Source organism: Herpailurus yagouaroundi, unplaced genomic scaffold, assembly GCF_014898765.1.
Source record: "Herpailurus yagouaroundi ecotype Mexico unplaced genomic scaffold, PumYag 28, whole genome shotgun sequence".
Lineage (NCBI taxonomy): Eukaryota > Metazoa > Chordata > Mammalia > Carnivora > Felidae > Herpailurus > Herpailurus yagouaroundi.
The window spans coordinates 20307199-20330406 of NW_024412376.1; the positions used below are offsets into that span (position 1 = coordinate 20307199).

The 23208-nt window shown below is 39.0% G+C and overlaps 1 long non-coding RNA gene across 1 annotated transcript; it reads right to left on the reverse strand.

Annotated features, from left to right (window-relative positions):
• Positions 1–3253: 3253 nt before the first annotated feature.
• Positions 3254–13915, reverse strand: LOC121027276 (uncharacterized). The gene is made up of 5 exons (XR_005788637.1): positions 13628–13915; positions 13094–13277; positions 9424–9609; positions 9196–9322; positions 3254–3523 (listed from the first exon to the last, which is right to left on the reverse strand). It is a non-coding gene; the product is annotated as an uncharacterized LOC121027276 (long non-coding RNA).
• Between the last annotated feature and the right edge of the window lie 9293 nt (positions 13916–23208).

Below are 23208 nucleotides of genomic sequence, written 5' to 3' on the forward strand. Positions count from 1 at the left end.
TAGAATAGGGCAATTTAGGGTCATATTCCTGGATGAAAACTTAGTAAATTCCTTTGTCTGGAATTAAGGGTAGACCTGCATACTGTAGATACCACAAGAAGCTTTACTAGTATTTTAACCCTAAGAGTGCCCACCTCACATAGGACAGTGAGCACAGGTAAACCAGCTTTCCAGGATTTTCCTCACGTGGTCACTTTTGATTCACTCCTGGAGAGATTATATTTAGTGCAAGAATAAAAACCAATGCTTATAAGCACTAGCAAAACAATTTTAGTTCACCAAAATGCTTCATTTTCAGAATTTCTTTGCATTCAAAAACATAAAGATTAACTAAAATGTTTATAGTAACAAGAACCAATCCTTTCCCAGAGATTCTTTGGAGAGTTAGGGTTAGGGTTAGAAAAAGAATTACGATTACTTCCAAGGATAGACATTAGGATTATTTTTAAATCATATTCCAGTTTATTTCTGTTCCTACTTTTATGTCTAAGATTTTTTATCCTATTTTGAATAAGCCATATCATTTCAACTCTATATTAAATAGTTCACTAGCATACGGAAGTTTATAAATTCAGGCAAAAGGAGATTGGGGTTTAAATAATTCAAAATGATGACATTACCCTGTGATTTCATTTTCTACATTTTTGGGTAGAAAAAGAGACATTTCATCTCAGCTGCAAGAATTTTACAGGCTGGGAAAGATGCAGACAGCAAAACAACACAGTCTTTGAAATCCCCAAAGCAGTAGAAGTTTCCTGTCATAGGCTTAGCTGTTCTGCTAGGAAAGTCTCAAAGGAGGCAAAGGCACTTTCTGAAAACTACAAAGCGGTGACTGAAGGCATGGCAGTCAGTAGCCCCAGTGCCATTGAACAAGTTTTTCTTCTGCAACAAGACTCAATTTGTATTATCTGATACTCCTAAAATTACACATAGCTGTATTTGCTTACTTCAGCAAAATCTTCCCAAAATTCAGAAAGTCCTTTCTTCTTACTGTCTTTAAAGTAAATAAAGTCAAGATAAGCTGGTTTACCTACTATGTGTTGCTTGATTTTTTTTTTTAAACAAGGCAGTTAACTGCTAAGCTGAACATTCAAGACCCTTAGGACTCAATCAGGAAATAACTTTATTCTTTGCCCTATGCCATTTAAGCTTACACTGTGAGACTAGTTCTTTCCCTACCCCTGTAAGAAATCACTGATAAAGTCCATAGCGTCTTCAATCACTATTAGAGAATAAGAGGACCTCCGTTCAATTTCAAGCATAAGAATAGTAATAAATGTATCCAGCCTAGTGCAATTTTCTAAAAGTCTGAACTTTTACTTAAAGTTAAAGCATCTTGCCCCTCCTGGGTTCAACAAGCTCAGGGGGCTATAATGGAACTATATTCAACTTCTTTTCTATTTCCCTCCCTCACTACCTCTTCTCCCAGCTGGTTTTCCAACTCTGACTTGCGTCCCTCTGGGTTTGGAGCAGAGGAAAGAAAGGTAAGAGGCAGAACAAGTGCCATCTGGTGCTGGTTTCTAGAAGCAGGTGTCTGTGGTGACCCCTCACTGGGGAGGGCGGGGGCGGAGAATAAACCTGATTCCTTTCCTTGGCTGGCATGTGGTACTTCAGTTTAGCCTGAGAACAACTGTCTACACTTACAGAAACAGCAGCAATAAACTTTTCTCCGGCAGGCACGTTTGGTCTTCTCTCTCTGTAAATTCAGGAGTCCACCCCCTGTTTCAGAGTCCTCTTGAACAGGATTTAAAGCGGCTCCAGTACTGCTCTCTCTCCGAGGGGCTCATATCTGATCGACAGTCCCCATCTCTCCGGCACAGAAGGATCAGAGCCAAGACCTCTTGCCTGTGGAATCCTCAGACAGGGCTTCTCCTATTTATTTCCCCCCACCCACACCGGGACTTAAGGAAGGCTGGCTAATATTCTTTATCTGATCCTCTAGCGCCCTCTTCTGGATCTTCGCTTCCTCAACATCTGTGCTGTTGTGGAAGACCCCTGAATTCAGAGCACTTAACAGTGACTGCTTTCCTGACTGCACCCTCACTGTTTTCGGCTATGCTGAGCAGCAGCAAAGATATATTATGCTCTGTAATTTGTCCCTGGAGTTAGATGCAAAAGAAGTGAGGTTCCTTATCGTATGCCCTGACCCATCCAAAAGTAGGGATGGATGGGCCTCTAAGATATCTGCCATAGCATCACAGTTAAAGGGAAATTCCAGTGGCATCTCTCCTAGTATCCTGGAGTTATGCCACTGGAATACTGTGTACTAGCTCCAACATCTCTTCTGGTGAAGGGGAAATATCCTCAATTTCTTTTTTAGACTTCAGTAAACCGATCAGGTCAGCGGTCTTCTTGGGGAGCACTCCAGTTACCACCACAAAGACCAGGTGAGCCACTTCCTAAGGCCATTGGTTCTCACTGAAAGATCTCCTTCAGGGTGCAGGACGACATAGTGCTATCTATCAGCCCAAGGCATAAATTTGTGCATGGTGGTGGATAATATTCATCACTACAGATATATTCCCTAGATTCCATCCACTGAGTTCCAGTTATTTCCAACAACTCCAGAGCTCTATGGTTGTGTATGATCTCAAGAAAAAGTGGCCATTCCACTAGGTTTAGAATGCACATGCTCACATTTGGAATGGCATCTCCAGCTCTCTTGGGCCAAAAGTTATTCATCACCAAGGGGAAGGAAAATCTGATATTTTGCACAGCATGCTCTGAGAGCAACCTGCTTCAAAATTGCCTGTGGTGCTTGGTAAATATGATGGTTTCCATACCTGCTCCAAAGATACCAACCCAGAATATCTACAGTTTGAATGCTAGAAATTACATATTGAAGAAACACTCCAGCTAATTCTTATACACACACAGCAAAGTTTGAGGGCTCTGAGGTAGACAATGAAAGAAGTAAAAGCCAGAGAAAACACACCTGTTCTAAAAAGTCGTATTTTCTTTAAATCTTTGTTCCTGACTTCTTTGCCTGATGACCTCCTCCTCTGCCTTTTTGTGTATGAGGTTGACTTTAACAAGAGGGGAAAAAAGATATAAAAATAAGAATTACAAAGGTTAAATTCCCATTTATAAGGCAGAGTGTTAAGAGACGCCATCTATAGCTGTTGAAACAATAAATAAAAGCGTAAGCATATTATTTTAGATGATAAAGGTCATCTCAAGGATCTAAAAGCAGTGAACAAAAGTGTATATTGGCAGGACCAGAAACAGTATGAAACAGGCTAAATCTATAGTGTGATTTTTTAATACAGATAGGTATTATTTTATTGTACTGCTTAATACACTTTTCAAAATAAATTTTATTAAACATGCTGATAAATAATAAATTCTGACTTTTAGTGTGGCTTATATGAACTCTTCCTCTCTTAGGTTCAAAGGGATTTATTCCAGCAGGTTGGAAGCCTCTTCTGAACATTCTCTTTTTCTTTGGAGTCTGGAATGCTTTTGAGATGTCTGCTTTTGTGCTCTTATTAGCTATTTCATTGGTGAAATCAGCATCCTCCTGCTGTCAAAAAGGGAAGAGAAGAAGAAAATTAAACTTCTTTTTTTTTTTTTTTTAGAAAGTGAGTTAGAATGAACTTCCTGTTCCCACAGAGCGATGATGCTGCCCATGTTACACTATTAAACATCCCCTGTTAACAGTAGCACAGAACATAACAGTTAAATCATTTCATGCCCAGCGTAGCAGGAGTTGTGTGTCCCTGGAGCACTGATAGGATGAAGACAAGACCTGACCATTGATCATAAGCCTTTATTTCCACTGGATACTTTCCAGTGTTGCCAATGATACATGTGCTGTGGGAGCTCTATCCCTGAGAGGGCCATGTGTGAAAGATGGACAGTTGCCTTAATTTTAATGTAAAATAGGAAGAATGTAAGAGAGGAAACATTTATTGAGTTCTGACAGTAGGCTCAATATTTTAAATTACTTTATTTCATTTCATTTTCACCCTGTGAAGTAGATTATTAATTTCACTAATTTATTAGATTGGGGAGACTGGTATTCAGAAAGGTTAAGTAGTTTGACCAAGATCCATTTAGAAAGCAGTGAAGTAAGATTCAACCCTCAGTCTGTCTAAAAATCGATTCAGAGCTACTGGCTACTGGTAGATGTGCTGAGGGGACTCCATCCCATTAGGGGACTCTTTCAAGGATTAAGTATTGTATAATGAATATAAAGGCTTCTAATCAAAATACAGTAAATGTTAGTTCCCTTCTTTAAAAACAAGGCCTCCAGCCAGAGTCTCTTGGGTTAAATGAGAAGAAATTGTATATGTACATCCCCAACTTTAATTCAGACTCCTTGCAGGCAGGAGATCTTGTGTTCATCATGTATCCATAATGCTTAGAAGGTGCACATGGCAGATGTTCACTATTTATCTCCTGAATATTAAACGATTAAACAACGAGATGAAAGATGGATAAAAGATTTGATTCCTCATCCAAAAGATCAAAGAAATAACTGACATCCAGAAAACAGCAAAAAGGACAAAGAGGGACATTTTGACATAATCAGCTTGAGGCACTCCTGTTAACACTACCTAGTCGGTCATGTCAAAATGAAAAGCACTGATTTCTTCTCTCTCTCTTTTTTTTAACCAAGTAATGTATGACATAGAAATCACCAACACCTGGATGGGGCAGTTGGTTAATGTCCAGCTCTTGATCTTGGCTCAGGTCATGATCTCACAGTTCATGAGCTCAAGCCCCGCATCAGGCTGTATGCTGACAGTGCAGAGCCTGCTTGGGATTCTCTCTCTCCTTCTCTCTGTCCTTCCCCTGCTTGTCCACTCGCTTGCTGTCTCTCAAAATAAATAAATAAACTTTACAAATTTCTTTAAAAATAAAAAAAAAGAAATCACTACCTTCTCTCTCCTCTGCTTCCTAGGGCCTGATCACAGCTGTTTTACTTCCTAACCCCTGCTCTCCTGTTCATGAATCTGGCATCATGTCTAAAACCTACAGGGTAATAGCCAGCCCACTTGTACATACTGGTGAATTTCCAAGGGTCCTTGTAACTATTGGAATGCTATGATAATGGTCATAAATAGTGTTTATGAACTTCAAGGAATGTTTAGGCTTTGAGTTATGCATGTTTCAGGATCCAGCCTGAGCTCTGTGCTTAGCTCCATGGACTCCAAGAACCCTAGTAGATAACTGTAAAACCCTCCTAACTGATCAATATGTCCATTATATACCTAATAGCCCTGCTTAACTTGAAATTCACATTCACAAGTCCACATTTTCTTTACACACACTACCACACACATGTACAAATGCATATACACAACAACAAATGAAGGCGGCTGGTCAGTGAGGCAGGAAAAAAATATCAAAATACATTAAATCTAAGATTATCTACAAAAAATCAGTTGTTTAAAATGGAACATTCACACAATGATGAATATTACTTCTGCCCTTCAGTCTTTAATCAAACAAGACATTCTTCACCTCAGGTTTTAAAAGTATCAGTCAGCTATTTCTGATGGCTTTTTTTACACTGAAAATTAATCCAAAGTCTCTGCTATGACTAACAACTTCCATTATAAACAGCAGCATCTAGCTATTGATTTATTATCTACTCCCACTTGGCATAATACACCTTGGGTCCTTTTAAAAAACCTTGTGAGATTCACCTCAGTCCCACATGGCTAAGTGATAGAATCAAACCCACCATGGTCACAGAATCCAGGCGCAATTTTACTTGTCATCTTGAAAAAGCTCAGACCTTGCTTCCAGATTCAACTTTCTCTTGAACTTGGATGGCTGTTTTGCCTGGTTTGCTCTTCAGCAAGTTATCATTTCTCTTACTTTAATGCACACCCTGCAAAATGCCAACATAGCTGGACTTTTTACTGACTACATCTGAACAGAGGTCTGTTTTACTACCCTTTTGACTAGCTCAATTTGTCTTCATGACAGCAAGTTAAATAAGAGTACTAATTTCATACAGAGAAGAGGGTTTCCCTAATGAAAAATGAGCAATGTTAAATCTACAAAGGATTGTGGGCAGTGAGTCCATTTTGTTTTTCTGAATTTTAAACACTGGGAACTTCACTCTTTGAATCAGTGGAGACCCATCTGAGTGTTTGCAGAGCACTCACTGTACTCTCTAAGGTAGATGAAACAATTAAAACTGTAGAAGATCTCTTGGACCATACAATCCACTCCCTGATAGGACAAGATGTCTGTAAGTAACAGATGTCGGACTGGTTTGTGGTATCAGGACGTTCATGCGAAAATAGATTATATAACTTCCCTTGAGGAAATGATAATATAGACACCTTAATAGCATTTCCTCCTTAATTTCCATATTATGTGTTAATAAATATCATTGCATAAGTGATCTGATCTAAGCATCTACCTAATCTCCATTCTTCACCTCCCACTTAATTTCTTCCTTATGACATAGAATGTGATTTTCTCATTATCAAAGCATAAATAAAAAGCTACCTGTCTCCCCAAGAGAAGAAACATTTTGATTAAGGAAGAAAAAGAAGGCAAGTAAGAAGAGAACTTGGACTACTTAACCATATCCACTCTAAGGTGCACCCTCAGAGTGCACCTTAAGCTCTAAGGAGCTGGCAGATCATTGTAAAACAGACCTGTGTGTTTCCTGTATTATAATGTGATCTACATCCATAAAAAAGATAATCCTTCCCCTCAAAATTAGAGTGAAAAGGAAGAAAACGAATCGCTCCTTCCTACATAACCACTCATTGTTCTGCTTCCATTCTAGGGGTTCTTAACCTGGGACCCATAGATAGAATGAGAGAGTCCACGAACTTGGATTCGAAAAAATACATCTTTATTATTTTAAATGACTTTAGGTGAAATTTAGTAATGCATTCAATTTTAAATGTAGGAAAGAAGTATCAGTGATGCCTGTCATTTTGTCACAAATAACGGACATATTTTCATATCACACTATGGCAGTCACAGATATCTCAAAATATTATTTATGCTCATGCCTAATTTGATATCATGATAGTTATTAAACCACTTCCTGACTGCACCCAACTTTCCTGTTTAAAGATGCTTGTGCCCTTGCTGTGATGAGCACCGGGTATTGGATGGAAGTGTTGAATCACTATATTGTACACCTGAAACTAATATTACACTATATATATGTTAACTAGCTGGAATTTAAACAAAAAACTTAAAAAAAATAATAAATAAAGATGCTCACGCAACATAGCTGGCCAAACTACTGGATAATTCCTCATTTCAGAGTTACTCAGTTAATAGCGAAATCTAGTATTTGCATAGATACCCAGACAATGACTGTGTTTTCCAGTGTTCTGCATCTGCACTTGTTTGTTAACCAAGTGTGGAAAAAGATGAAAACTTATATGGTGACGTTTTTCATATCTAGGTAGATCAAATTTCAATTCCTAATCCTCCATAGGACAGCACAGCTTGTGGAACATAAAGAGGTCATGGTCCACAAGTAGTTAGCCTTCACACTGACAAATATTTAAAAGATAACATTGAACTTTAACTTGTCTATATTTTAAATTGTTTATCTAGTCAATTAATACATGAATATCGAAGCACATATATTACTATATCACAAACTTGTTTAATCCTATGGCAAAAGCATTTTAATACAATTGGTTTCCTTTTTAATCCTACATGTTTTATTTTATGCATTTTAAAATATTATCCTGGGGCACCTGGCTCGCTCAGTCTGTTAATCATTCAACTTCAGCTCAGGTCATGATCTCGTGGTTGGTGAGTTGGAGCCTCGCGTTGGGGTCTGTGCTGACAGCTCAGAGCCTGGAGCCTGCTTCAGATACTGTGTCTCCCTCTCTCTGCTCCTACCCCACCCCTCTCAAAAATAAATAACCATTTGGAGCACCTGGGCGGCTCAGTCGGTTAAGCAACTGGCTTCGGCTCAGGTCATGATCTCACGGTTCGTGAGTTAGAGCCCCATGTCGGGCTCCGTGCTGACAGCTCAGAACCTGGAGCCTGCTTTGTATGTGGTGTCTCTTTCTCTCTCTGCCCGTCTCCTGCTTGTGTTCTGTCTCTCCCTCAAAAATAAAAAAAAATATTTTAAAAAAATTTAATAAATAAACATTTAAAAAATCTTTAAAAAAAAATAAAATAAAATATTATCCTAAAAAGGGATTTACAGGTTTCACCAGACTGCTCAAAGTGTCCCATTTGCTGCTGTTACAAATTACCACAAATTTAGAGGCTTAAAACAACACGGGTTTATTATTTTATAGATCTGGAGGGCATAAGTCAAAAAAGGAGGGTCATGAAGCTAAAACCAAAGTGTCAGCAGAGTGTGCCCTTTCTGGATGCTGCCAGGGGGATCTGTTTTCTCATCTTTTCCAGCTCTAGAGAGGAACACACGTCTTGTCTCATTGCACCCAGCCTGCAATTACATCTCTCCAGTCCCTGCTTCCATCATGGTGGCTCTTTCTCTGACCACCCAGTCTCCTTCCTTCACTTACAAGGAAACTTGTCATTAACATTGGGCCCACCCAGGTAATCCAGGATAATCATAATCACATCTAGAAAGTCCCCTTTGCCATGTAAAGTAATATAGTCACACGTTCTAGGCATTAGGATATGGATATCTTTAAGAGACTACTGTTCTGCCTACTATCCTGTCCATAACACACACACACACACACACACACACACCCACACACACACACACACACACGTTAAGAACCCCTGTTGTATTTCCTACCACTCTTTCTGATATTACAAAGATATCAAGTAACACCCTTCATAACTCAAAGTAATGTGCCATGCTCTTTAATTTTGTTCAAAATCTTATTTAGCTAATAACTACTCTTGAGATTCACGTTCATGTTCTGGAGAATAGGGTAACATTATAATCACAAAATCTGTAACATAACGCCAAAAACTCAGTGAAAATTGATGATATACACACATCTAAGGAGTTGACATCTATACAAAATTGATACAATGTATTGAATAAAGCAAAAGGATTTCAATGAGCGTATCTATCATATATCCCTCTGATTTACAAAGTAAAACCTTCAGCGAACAAATTCAGAAGTGTATTTTTTCCAATAAGAGGACACCTAACAATCTCTCTTTAATCAAGGTCAAAGTTGGTTAACAATAGCAGCATTATAAATAGTAGTTAGAAGAGTTAAGTTTTATTCCCTTTTAATTTTATTAAATGTCCCTCACCTTGCCATGCAATGCTGGAAAACTTATGCAGAGTTTATTCTCTCCATGCACATACATACTCTCCCTCTCTCTTCTTTGCCAGATAAGTACTGATAAATTTACCTGGTATTCTTAGATGTTTAAAAACCTAAAACAGAATGTATAAGCACAGAATCAAGTGTTTGTAACTACTGATCAACTTAAGCTCTCACTCAGTCTGCTTTCCCCCACCTCCTCTCCCCTTCCTACCTGAAAAAGGAGATTAGGACGTCAGCGATGTTTCAAGAGCCTCCCTGATTTTATGGCATGAAATCTTTCCTATTTCTCCAACGTTGAACTGATGTCTCTGCTGTGTTCTTTTTGCAAAGATCTGATACTACAATTGTTTACAACTATAAGGTACCTCGCATCTTCTTAGAGATTATTGGTGACCACCTTCAATAATAAGCGTTAACATGAATTATTTTAACCATGTAATTTGTTTACATGATTTTAAAGCCCCAAAGTATCTATGTGAAGCTGATCATAATTTTGCTACTTTATAACACTATAATGTTTTATTTCTATTGCCACATGTACAGACACACACACATCACATATGTGTATATCATTTCAAAAGTCAGATTTAAAAAAAGAACAAATTGGCAGAAATGTCTCTACCCCCTAATATAATATGATGATATAAGGCTATGTATAATTCAAGTAGGCAAAGTTGTCAGACACTTTTCACCTTGTTGCTTTTTTATTACAAAGCTGCTCTAGGATTCATTTTACTATAGAATAAAAATCTCATTATTCTCAAAATAAAATAATTTAATAGGAAAAAATTCTTCAGATATTTTAAACACTTTTGTAAAGTCATGGTTTCTTAATCAAACTTGAAGCTTTCTAGAATCCAAAGGACTTTAACAGCCAATTTTTGCCCTTTCCCTCATTTACATACAAATTCTTTTCTCCTACTTAAATGCCATCAAGTTACCTTAAATTAGTGATGAGGTGGGAAAACAGAAAAAGCAGAATATCCTAGGAGATAGAATAATTATTGCTTTTGCAGTCGAGCACAGCCAATTATCTTTGGTGCTGTGATATTTAACAAGGGAATCTCAGAAGGGACACTCTGTCTACCTGTCTGCATGCACAGGAATGCTATGGCCATCCCAAGTAATTCACCTGTAATTCTCTCCTGCATAATTTTCTACCATTAGCATCACATCAGGATTATTACATTGGACCATGTGGCTCCACTTGATTAAATACGTAACATTTTGAGTTTGCTTATTTGTGTACTTGTTTTCACTATTCTTTGCTAGGAGGAAAGTTAAATGAAATGTGGAGAGCTAGTGTGGCATAATGGGGGTCAGGAAACGTGAGTCTTGGTCTTAGGTGAACAACTACCACCATTCACCAGTTGTGGCACCTTGAGTGAATCAGGAATCTCTTTAAGCTCTCACCATCCTCCACCTCCTATGCCTTACCATGCTCCATGCTTCTTGGCAAACTTAACATATAGATTACACTTTTTGACTCTAGTTATCAGCTATATTGCTTCACAAATATTTTAATAAATCTTCAAACAAAAATTAGAGACCATGCTTTTTGTTTAAGATCACAAAAAACTATATAGTAAGATGAGAAATGCAATTCTATTAACAGGTGGAAAGGTTTCCTCATTGGAGGTAAATGTGCTCTGAGAATACTGGTAAGATTCCAAGAGATAACGTTTTAGGTGAAACTGAGCTTTGTTAGATAGAGAGACAAATTTGCCAGATACTCTAGACAGGGAGAGGGTCAGGCAGAAAAGCGAAAAGAAAGAATGGAGTGTGGATCCAAGAAAAAAGAAAAGGAATGTGTCAGCAGTGTAACTTCTCTCCGAATCATAATCATAATAATTACTGAAATTATTAAAGCCTGGATGGGAGTGAATCTCTGTGGGAATACTGAAAGACTGGTCTTTGCCTCTGCACCAGAGATCAGCAAACTTTCTTCTAACAGGGCCAAATAACAAGTACTTCAAGCTTTGCAGGTCATATGGTCTGTGTCACAGCAACTCAACTCTGCCCTTGTATCATGCCATAAACTATATGTGAATGAATAGGTATGGCTCGTATCTGTTCTAATAAAACTTTATTTTTGAACACTGACATTTGAATTGCATATAATTTGCATGTTTCACAAAATATTGTACTTCTCATTTTTTCAACCATATACAAATGTAACATCCACTCTTAATTAAAGCGGGATTACAAAGATAGTCAGTAGGCCAAATTCAACCTGCAGGTCATGGTCATAGTTGGCCAACCCTTGCTCTAGACCAGAGTAAGAAGCAGAAGAAACAAAGCAGCCTTATCTAGGTAATGAGGACATGATCCCAGACATTCAGCAATTGTAGGAAGAGTTCTAGACTATCACCAGCTGGGGAAGTAGGTTTGATTCACTGTAATCAGATCCCTAAAAAGTAGCCTGGGTCCCAAATGACATTTAGATTACAGGTTGAAAAGATTGGAAGTGTTGGCCAGATATATTCATTGTAACTCTGCAAATAACTCAAAATAACTTTGACCAATATGGGGGGGGGGGGGGGGTGCAGAATAGAATAAGGCGGGGGTGTAGAATTAGAATAAGGCTCAAGGGTGTCTCGAACACAAGTAGAAGATAGTATGAAGTAAACCACTAAATTTCCAAAAGAGACCATAGTCCTTTGAAGGTAAAATGACAAAAGCCTTGAGAGATTAATCAAATCTGAAAATCTAAAAAGGATTCCAGGAAGGAGGAACAGCTTGACTGATGGCGCAGAGGCAAAAATAAGTCACTGTGAATTACTGCAGAAAAATTAGGCTGTGTGAAAGGAAATACAGTTGTGGCCCACCCATCCCATCTCCTGCCCATGGAAAACCAGTGCTTTGAACTCCTTCTCCAGCTTCAAGGCAGCACCACATCTGAGACCAGAATGTAGGAGCAGAAGGCAGGCGTGCCCAGGAGCACTCAGCTTCTCCCAGGGAATCCTGACACATAGGACCCACCCAGGAACCAAGAGCCCAGGGAAGGGCCTGAGGTGTTATCAGCTGAGGTCATGAAACCCCAAAAGAAGGAGGGGGCCAGGCCTATGTCAAAGGCTGGTGTATGCACCCAAACAGGGAAACATGTAATCATTTGAAAGGTATTGACTGGAATGAGTGACTTCCAGAAATAAGTAGATGCTTCTTTTTCTCTCACCTCATCCACCTCCAAGGAGAAAGAGAAGTTCTAATAGTAGTCAAGGTAGAAAGGGCTCCAAGGACACAACTAGGGCACTGAAGAAGGGAGTGGATTATTTCAGAGTACAGAGAAAACAAAAGGAAGTTCTGAGTTAAGGCATCATTTGGCCTCTGGCCTTTCTATACCCTCTTAGGTGGCCTCTCCCTCTGGGAGCTGGTCTCCGTATGGTGGAAACAAGGAGATCATCCCTGGGTTGCTCTTTGCAGGGGAAGAGCCCCCAGCCAGGAACACCTAGCAGGACTTTTCATGGGTTTATCTTTCCATGCCCTTCCTCATCTCTAGGTGACAGAATGTGCCATGTCAGGATCAGAGGCCCTAGTTCTCTCAGAAGCAGAGGCTTAGACAAGAGGCAAGAGGAACCATGCCAGCATTTGTGAGATTTCCTCATGAGGATGACAAAGGTGTGTAGCCAAAGTCTTTTATTAATTATTTTAAGCTTTTTTATTTGTTTTGAGAGAGACAGAGACAGTGTCAGTAGGGGAGGGGCAGAGAGAGAGAGAGAGAGAGAGAGAGAGAGAGAGAATCCCAAGCAGGCTCCACACTGTCAGCACAGAGCCTGATGTGGGGCTTGAACTCACAAAACCATGAGATCATGGCCTGAGCCAAAACCGAGAGTCAGATGCTTAACCAAATGAGCCACCCAATCGGCCCACCAAAGTCTTACCTGGTGGTAAAGAGGCTTCCTTTGCTGGAGTGTCCTCAAAGCATTTTCTCTCCTTCTGAGTCAAATCCCTTTCCATCAGAAACTAATTTGTTTCCATGCTGGGAGTCAGGTTGGCATTCTGTGCCTGAACCAGGAAGAGGGCCTGGGCAGGGACAGGACACAGAGTGGCAGCAGGTCCAGGGGCCTGGCAGTGAAGGAGGGCACAGAATTCACTTGAGGGGAGGAAATACAGTGGAGAAATGGAGCTCACTCTGTTCAAAAGAGTTATTTTCCTTTTGAAAGACTCCATAGGTAATCTTGGTGCAGTACTTGAAGGTCTGGGAAGAAAGAAAAACTTCCCGGATTGGTCCTCAGAAAACAGTCCAAGTCTGTTTCTGTCATGTGCCTTAGGGAGAGACCTCTCCAGACACCTAGCAGAATGAGCACAGCATCTGTGCTGACACCAATAAGGAAAAAATAACCAGGACCTTCAATCCACCTCCCTTAGATCATAAACTGATCATTAGTTGGAGAGAAGGAGCAGTTTTTGCCCACCTGGGATTATGCAGTTAGAAACAGTCTGGAAGGTTTTATGTTTTCCTCCAAGGCAGCCACAGGGATGAAGAGCAGAGAAATGAGAAGGAGTGACAAGGGACAGCTCCCTGCTGAATCTGACATCTTCGTGCTCTGATACATTTAGAATGCATGGAGTTACTGGGCCTCATGGCATATGACTCCCAAGAGGAGGTTGCCTTCCTTGCTTACATAGGCATGGATCCTGTGGTGGTCAGAGCCCCCAGGGAATGTAACAACCCTGACTGGTATTCCTGAAGGAAAAAAACAAAAAAAATACTGGTGCAGCTTATGCTTCAGAAGAGAGACTATCAATGCTCAGATTTCCCTATTGTGTGACATTTGGCTTAGAATAGAAAAGAAAATGTGAAAGGAAAAGACATTGAGAGTCTTCTGCATCTTTGACTTGCTCACCAGGGGAACAAAGAATAGTTAATACATGATCTCTAACTTTGGTCTGCCAGTTTGAATATACCATGTTATTCTCAGACTGAAATGATAGAAAACAAGCTTTACCAATGGTATCCTACTGAACAGCTTTGAAAGTCGTTGGTTCAAGAGCTATATTAAGAAATAAGGACGCTTCCTGAAACCAATGAAATGTAGTATTTGCTTCTGAAGATAGGCTGCATACAATCACTATTCAATGGCCACCTATTTTCTCCCCTACACTCAGCATGTATATAGTACATATATATTACACAAATATCCTCTATTGGACATAAATGCTGCAACACACATACACATCAACACACATATACAAAGACTCGGTTCCTTTGTTCAAGGAGTTTACAAGTGGTTGGTAATTACTATTACAATCATTTCTCACCACAGTATACCACATGCCATTTCCAAAGTTATTTTTATAGTCAAAGCTCTTAAAAGCTGATTTTAGAGATAAAAAATACTTTTTCAGGAAAAAAAATCATTGGGAATTGCTAAAAACACAGAAAGATAATGTGCAAGTAACAGAATGGAGTCAAGAAGCAACAAAAATTCTTAAACCTTCCCTGCACCCCTTCTCATCACCACTATAAACCTTGAAATTAGTCACTTTGGGCTACAGAACAATTAGGCTAAAACTGATGATGAAGTCAAACTTTTAATTATTAACAAAAATTATAAATTCAAAAATCTTTCCTTAAATACTCTACTAATAAAGAACTGCTTCTATATGTTACCTAGTTTACTATCTTAAGCATGACTCTATTTTAGAAGGGCTACATGTTTTGTTGAAAACCAATCTTTTCCTAATATTACATAACTGAATATTTCTTTTTTCAATGTGTTGCTATAGCATTCAGCCAAACAATAAAATTAATTTAGTTGAAGCACCTGTGATAAACTCCAAGCCTTTGCAGAAGTGATTAATCATAATATGAAGAAAAACAAAGCTAGCTTTAGAAAGACTGAAAATAAGAAATCTAGAATACTCTTAACCATGTTGGAAATAGTTTCCAATCTTTTCTGCCTCCAGCGTGCAAATGTATCTTCCAACGTAGGTAGAGAAAAATAACGGTCAAATATTTAAGGTTAACATTTTTTTTTCTTTGAAGCATTTGGTAGAGAACTGGAAAAAAAAATAAGAGCAGGGGAATGGTAAAAATGACACAACATTTCACTCAACATTTATTCAGTGTAATGTTCATGCCAATCACTGTGCGAGAGGCTGAGAACACATAAGTAAACAAAACTTGGACTTGCCTTCCCAAGGAGTGACCATTTGCTTATATTGGAGAAGACATTTCCTAGTAAGATGATCGTCTCCTCTATCTTTCATCTTGGCCACATCCCTAAATCCTACCTGCTAGTCAAAAATTAATTAGCAGAAAAATGACTTAATAGTCCTTCAAACTCAATACTTCCAAACCTCAACAATTTTCTGTAACTCCACGTGTCCTGCACACCTCACCCATCATCGTTCCTGGTCCCACAAGCTAGAACACTCTGGGCTAGCTTCAGCTCTTCACCTTTTCTCTTACCTCTGTTATGTGTCATGCCAGCCTATTTGACCACAGAAATAGCTCTTCAGATCTTCTTCCCATCCATCTTATGTCCTCTTCCTAATTTAAGACCTTGTGATCTTGGCAGTGAACTAATGAAAAGGCACATTCAGTGCCTCTTCCAAGCTCCTCCCTCTCCCTTAAGTCCTTTGCACCAACACAAGGGCTATCTTCCAAAACACATGAAGATCTGATCATGTCTCACTGTCCTACTTGAAAACTTCAGCTGAGAAAGATTACCAAGTTCTTTCAAGTGGCACTAAAGCCCCTAAATATGGCACAGCTTACCATTTAGAGGCCACTGCATGGTATGCATCCACACACCTCATGCCATGCTAAACTATATCCTCTTCTTCCAAAAACAATCCAGATATTCATACTTGCAAACCTTTCTCCCACCGGTTCATGTGCAGAGAGTGCTCTCTTGCTTACCACCATATCCCCAGACTACACAGATTTGCAGTCTCTGGTTAGAAGCCAGAAAGAGAGTAGAGACTTGTGGAAAACTAGGCCTTGAGGCAAAAGCAGGTGGGTGGACATGATTTGGTCAGATACTGGCAAAGTTTAAGACTAAAATGAGAAATCTGAATATATAGGGACCTTGAAATCTGAAGGAGGAAAATCCAAGTACAAAGCTGGCAAAATTTAATAAGGAAAAAGGCATGCTTTGTCTACCGGGCATTTGATGTATCTGTAAAATGGTCATGAACAGTGATTCTTGACTTGATGCTTCTTTAGAGGACCCAGGACTCCACTACTGCGCTCTCCTGGGTTTTCTCATGAACACAGACCTCTACAAGGCTAAAGACTGACAGAACGTAACATCGCAGCCCATTCACATAGCAGCAGAGTATTAGGCAACATTGCTCCCATAATGAAGAACTATTTCTCTGAGGTTGACTAACAGGTGGGTTTCAAGAATTTTTGATAGCACTTATTTCATAGTGTTCTCTCCTTGGCATACTTCCTAGCTCTAAGATTTCTGTTTAATGAAAAAAAATTGCTGCCATGCAAAGGAGAGCTAAAAACAGCATATGCAATTTTATATAACCAGGCTTATCCTAGCATGTCAGGTCACCTTAATCCCTCAGTGAATAAGCACTAGTTGAACTACTGAGATATTTCCATCCATTATAGTCTCATTTCTTGAATGTCCGAGGCATCTGTAACCAAGAGCCAATTACCACTGTAGTTCATTAATCATCAGTGTTGCTTAATGCCAAGAACTGGAGGGAAGCTGCCTACATTGTTTTACTTAAGTTTCTCTACAAGAAATGCATAAATGAATAGCTGGTCCTACAAGAGTAGGCTAGTCTTGTGTAGGCTCTGGATAAACTGCACATGAAGTCTCATAAGAAGTTTCTTACGGGGCTCTTGGGTGGCTCAATTGGTTATGCACCTGACTCTTGATTTTGGTTCAGGTCCTGATCCCAGGGTCGTGAGATCGAGCCCCCTGTTGGGCTCTGTGCTGAGCATGGAGCCTGCCTGAGATTTTTTTCTCTCCCTGTGACCCTCCCCGTGCTTGCTCTCTCTCTCTCTCTTTCTCTCTAAACAAAACAAAACAAAAAAGTTTCTTCCAACAAAATGTGGTGTTTCATGTAGTTTCTGTGTAAGTTTTAGCAATAAACCATAAATTCACATATCACATGTAATATTTTTATATTTTATAAAATGCCTATTGGACTATCAAAACCTATTCAAAGGTTTTACTGTATCTAGAGATCAGTTATAGGAGTATTGTTACAAATCTATGTTATCAAAAACTGCAGCCTATTATGTACTCAATGAGCTTAAATGTGAAACCTAAGCCATATCAAGTATATTGTTTTTCCAAAATGAATACAACTTCCCATACGAAGAATGTTTGTACTTTTAAGAAAACTATTTGTAGTCAAATACATACAGAATTTAAACACTTTCATAGAGCCCTAGAAGACAGGTACCACTGCAAAGGGGATGCTATTTGTTCTAAATGGACCCCACAGATTAGGAAAACTAATTTTATCCATAAATGGGTAAAAATTCTACAGGATGGATTTTGGCTCCCTAATGAAAGCATGTCATGATAGTCAGATGCTCTAAGATAGAAAGCCATACCTTGGCAAAGAGCAAAATGTAGGACCAAGGAAATGTCGGGGACACTGAAGCTTGAGCACATGAAACCATAACTTCCCAGGGCAGAAAATAATGACTTTTAAGAAAACAGATACTTAAAATTTTTAATTTAGGTGTTGTTCTGTAACTTAATTTTTTATGTGTTGTCATAGCCTCCACTATCCCAAATCTCCAACAAAGGCAGTTACACACAGAAATTCAGGGAGAGACAATCTGAACCATACCCACCAGGCCAGTAGGGAATAGAAAATGGGAAAGCGCAACACAGAATGGGAGTGGGCAATTCAGAGGAATAGCCATTCAGAGCCAAGAGAAATTAAAAAGAAATGTAAGTTTCCCAGAACTCACAAGAGGTATTAGGTGCTAAACAGAAAATGGAAGATGGAAGCCAATTTTGCTTTTGATTTCAGAAGACAATATGAGCCCAGAATGTATCGGGGTTATTACCATTTATTTATCCAGATTGATTCAGCACCTACTATGTGCCAGCTACTAATCCAGGCTTTGGACATAAAGGTAGAGTAGGCAGAGCAGAGAGAGTAGAGGCAAGTAGTAGGAGGTGAGGCTGAGAGCCAACAGGGCAGACTACAGGGGCTGGTAGGCTGTGATAAGGACCTTCCATGACGAGGTGGTCTCTGAGCGAGATGGGAAGCCACTGGAGAGCTCTGAATGGAGGAGTAACTCAACCTGACTTACATCCTGTCCAAGGTGTTTAAAACAGTCTAAATGGAACAAGGGAGGAAACAGAAGACCAGCTTGAAGGCCAGTAGTTTGAAGGTCCTCCAGGTGAGAGACAGGGACAGGATAGATGTTCTCAGAGGAAGTGGTGAGAAATTTGGAGCATAGATATATTTTGAAGGTAAAGAGGACAGGATCAGCTGACAAATCGGACGTGGGGTGCAAGAGAAAGAAAATTCGGGGAAGATTCTAAGGTTTTCATGTTGAGCAGCTGCAAACATGAAATTCAATTCAGATTTCCAAATCAGAGACTTTTTCCCCTGCCTTTAAAGTCTAGGGAGGGACAGAACTGAAAACAGTCAAATGGCAACATTAGAACCCGCAAGGATGTTTCAGCCATGCTAAGCCAGTCTCCTTCCCCATTCTCATCCTGAAACATAAAAGAAAGGCAAAGTTTCTCCATTGTTAACCTGCTAAGAGTTAAAGCTCAACAGTCTTTAATAGTACATTGCAAATGATAGCACTTCATGACTATTTTCATTAAGTAAAACTAACATCTTATTTTGATTTTAAATAACTTTTGAGCAGATTTTCATTATTTGCAATTTTCTCACTTGGAGGAAAACTGCCTTAACTCATAACAGTCTGGAAAGCTTTAGAAGTTCCTTGGAAGAATATTATGGTAGCTCTAAAAATATGACCGTAAGTCTGACCCTGCATTAATGCCGGAGGAGAGAGAGAGAGGAAAAGGGAACAGAGCAAGTTAGAAACCAACTATTAGAGCTACTTTGAACTACTTAAGGTTACCCAAGACATACTAATCTCTGGGCCTGTTTTCCAATTTGTAGACTTAAAGTGAAAATGTATCACAGGATTGACATAAGGAAATGTCTTCTTTTACAAATAAAAGCATTTAATAAAAGTATGTTGATATTCCCAATGTTTGGGGTATATTTTTACTATGCAATAAAAGTAAAATTTGGTCAGAGGAAAAACAGTTGTGACAGCTTGCAAGCCTCACTGTGACAAACATTAGCATTTGCTTCTTTTTTTAAAAATATGACCACTTTTAGCCATGACTAAATCCAACAGCTCCAAGAGGGTTGTTCCCAGAATCATGTGGTGCTGTGCCCACCCTCCTTCGTGAGGATGAGTGGAGCCTCCCATGACAGCAGACTTCAGCCAGGCTGTCCCAGCTCCAGCCTCACCCCCACCCACTGGGGAAAGATAGGACCGATCGGCACTAAGCCCAAACTATCGTAGCTCTTGCTGCTTTTATTATCTTAATTACCATATTCCTTTTGCCACTGTTGCACAAAATGCTCTATTTCCTTTCAGCAGCTCTTAAACTTTCTTGGCTTATAGACCTGTCAGGCAGTCTGGGGAAGTCTCCTGGGCCCTTCTCAAAATCACATTTTTTAATTCATTAACATAAAATGCACAAGATTACAAAAGAAACCAGTTACATTCGAACACAGTTGTATCCTTACTCCCCGTGGCAGTTCATGGACAAAGTAACAGTTCACAATGTTTTTTCCTTAGTAATCTTGGAAACCCACTTGTGGCCCCACCCCACAAACTGTGAGATCATGTCCTGAGCTGAAACCAAGAGTTGGATACTTAACCAACCGAGCCACCCAGGTGCCCCCAAATTACTTACATTTTAGCCCTCAGTTTTTATGTCAAAAACATGTTGACCAAAGTAAGATTGTTCATCAGAAGCTTAAAATAAATTGAGAATTAACAGAGACCATGACAATTTGGGCCATTAAAAGGAAGTGATTAAATTGTCTGATGCCCCCCCTAACAACCCAAACCATACACACTGCTGGTCTATACCCCTCATCCCAGCATCTCATACTCCACATGCCTAACACACTTACTGTGAGGTCAGTGTGAGCTACACTTATGCCTTCACAGAGGCCATCATCTGGGACTGCTTTTCCTAACCACACATTAAGGCACACGTAGTAATATAATTTGGAGGAACAAAAGTATAGCCAGGGGAACAGGGGCTTCTGGAGCATCTTTACTATTAACCAGGACCTAGAACCTCCAAGGCTTCTACAGATTTGAATGTAGAGCAACGTGAAATAGGAGTTATGCAATAATTACTTTTTGAATGACTAAAGATGACTGTAGTCTTTACTTCATAAAATATTCATACATTTTACTTTTTTGTTTATTTCAAATTTTTACTTATTTTTCTTAATTCTTTCCACATTTATTTATTTTTGAAAGACAGAACTTGAGTGGGGGAGGGGCAGAGAGAGAGGGAGACACAGAATCTGAAACTGGCTCCAGTCTCTGAGCTGTCAGCACAGAGCGCGACTCGGGGCTCAAACTCATAGACTATGAAATCATGACCTGAGCTGAAGTTGGACGCTTAAATTTTTATTTAAATTCTAGTTAGTTAACATATAGCACAATATTGGTTTCAGGAGTAGGATTTAGTGATTCATCTCTTACATATAATACACACACATATACATACGTATATGTATATATATACATATATATGTACATATACATATGTACATACATATAATACATATACATATAATCACAAGTGCCCTCCTTAATGCCCATTTAGCCCATCCCCCTCATCCCCTTGTCTCCATTGTGCCACCTATTGAACAAATTCAAACAATCAACTGCTAGAGTTTCTGGTACTTAAAAACAATACTAATATATTACAAATATTTTGTATTATTATACAAAATTACACATAATTTACATATATAATTTATATTTATATATTTATATATAATTTATACACATATAAAATATATTAATTGCCTGTGTTCCATTTCTCACTAATTTTTTTATTTTTTTTTAATGTTTATTTATTTTTGAGAGAGAGACAGAGCATGAACAGGGGAGGGGCAGAGAGAGAGGGAGACACAGAATCCGAAGCAGGCTCCAGGCTCTGAGCCATCAGCCCAGAGCCGGAAGCGGGGCTCGAACTCACGGACCGCGAGATCATGACCTGAGTTGAAGTCGGACGCTTAACCGACTGAGCCACCCAGGCGCCCCTCACTAATTTTTTTTAAAGAACATGATAGAAAGCTTCTGCAGCTTTTGAGAAAATGACAAAGGAAAATCCACATTCCTGATTGATACACGGAGTCTAACAAAACCCAAAAAGATTTCAGATTTCTAGGATTGGTATGTTCAGAAGTTTTATATTTCCCTCAGCTTTGTGCTCTGTCAGATATAAACAGAACAAAAGAAAGATCTCTAGAGCAAACATGAAAATGCAGCAGAAATTAGGCTTCTGTATAGTGAATGTTACCTGCATGATTAAAAGGGGAAACAAGAACTACCTTCTTTCATGTAAATTATAAAATTAAAAGATCAGTTGTTATCCATGGGTGATCTGGGGTGAATCTATCCTCCTACATCCATAATTATTAAAACCACCACTTAATGTACAACATGAGCCTAACCTAGAGTTAGCTAGAAATTGTGCGATTTTGTAGCTTTTTTTAAGATTCTAAAACCCCAGTTCTTGAGATGGTTTTGATGTGCCCTTTAATTAGAGGCAGAAAGATGACCTAAACTTTGGCTCTAAAATACTGACTGAGTTCCATACACTTCCAGTGTATGATTATATGCCTGTCTGCTTTGTTTTAAAATAAAACTGATTACCATCAGCTAAATTTGATTATTAGACTTCTGTGAAAGAAAAAAAAAAATATATATATATATATATATATTTAAAAGGTTTTTAAATTTCTCAATTTCAAAAAAAAAAAAAGGTATTATAGAATTACAGTTGGAATTAAGTTTGGGGATTATTTTCTATTAATTCAATGAAAAGAGTTTCCTAAATATCAGTTTAAGATCTACTGATCAATATCCATATTATACTGATTCATACATACATGTATACATGAATATACCGATTAATACCTATCATTAACAGTCAACTTCTTGAATTGTATACTTTGGGCTACAAATAATAGAAAATCTGACTCAGAGTAGTTGAAATATAGGCTATTTCTTGTTTAGTAATAAAAGGCTGGACAAGGCAGTCCCATGGTTGCTCCATGATGACACTATGGGATTGCATCCTCATTCTAGGTTTTTCTAGGCAAGAAAAAATCCTCAGTCTAGGTTTTTCTTTGCATCCTCAGTCTAGGCAAAACTCAGTTTTGCCACAACCAGTTAGCTATGGCAAAACAAATTCCAACACCAGAGAGAACGTTTCCTCTCACCCCTCTATCCTTTCCGGGTGGATAGTCTCCCTTGAAGCCTCAGAAGTCTTCTCCTTACATGTCATCAGCCAGAACCGGATTTCATGCTGACAAACCAGTTGTGGTGATGGAAAACGAGATTGCCACAGTGGCATTAACATTCATGACTAATCCCCCAGGGCAGGCACACTGTTACCCAAATAACCTTAGGATCCTTTAGGCTAGGAAAGAGCAGGGAAACCCGGCAGTGTCTGCTACACACAATATGTGCCACATACTATAGACCAATTTTTTAAATCTTTAAAATTTTTAAAAGGAAACCACAATGTATACTTATACTTCATAAATGAAGAAAGCAAGGCTTCAATAAATCCAATGATTTGACAAAGTCACACTGCTCATAAGCAAGCAAGTCTGAACTGAGGACTGAGGCTTTGGAGCCTCCTATGCAGTCACTGATGACAACCAAACCACAAATAAAACAATGGTCCAGGTTCCTGTGGCTTGAAAGCCATCAACGTTAGGCTCTGTTCACCAAAATATGATTAGCAACTTCAGACTGTTTCTT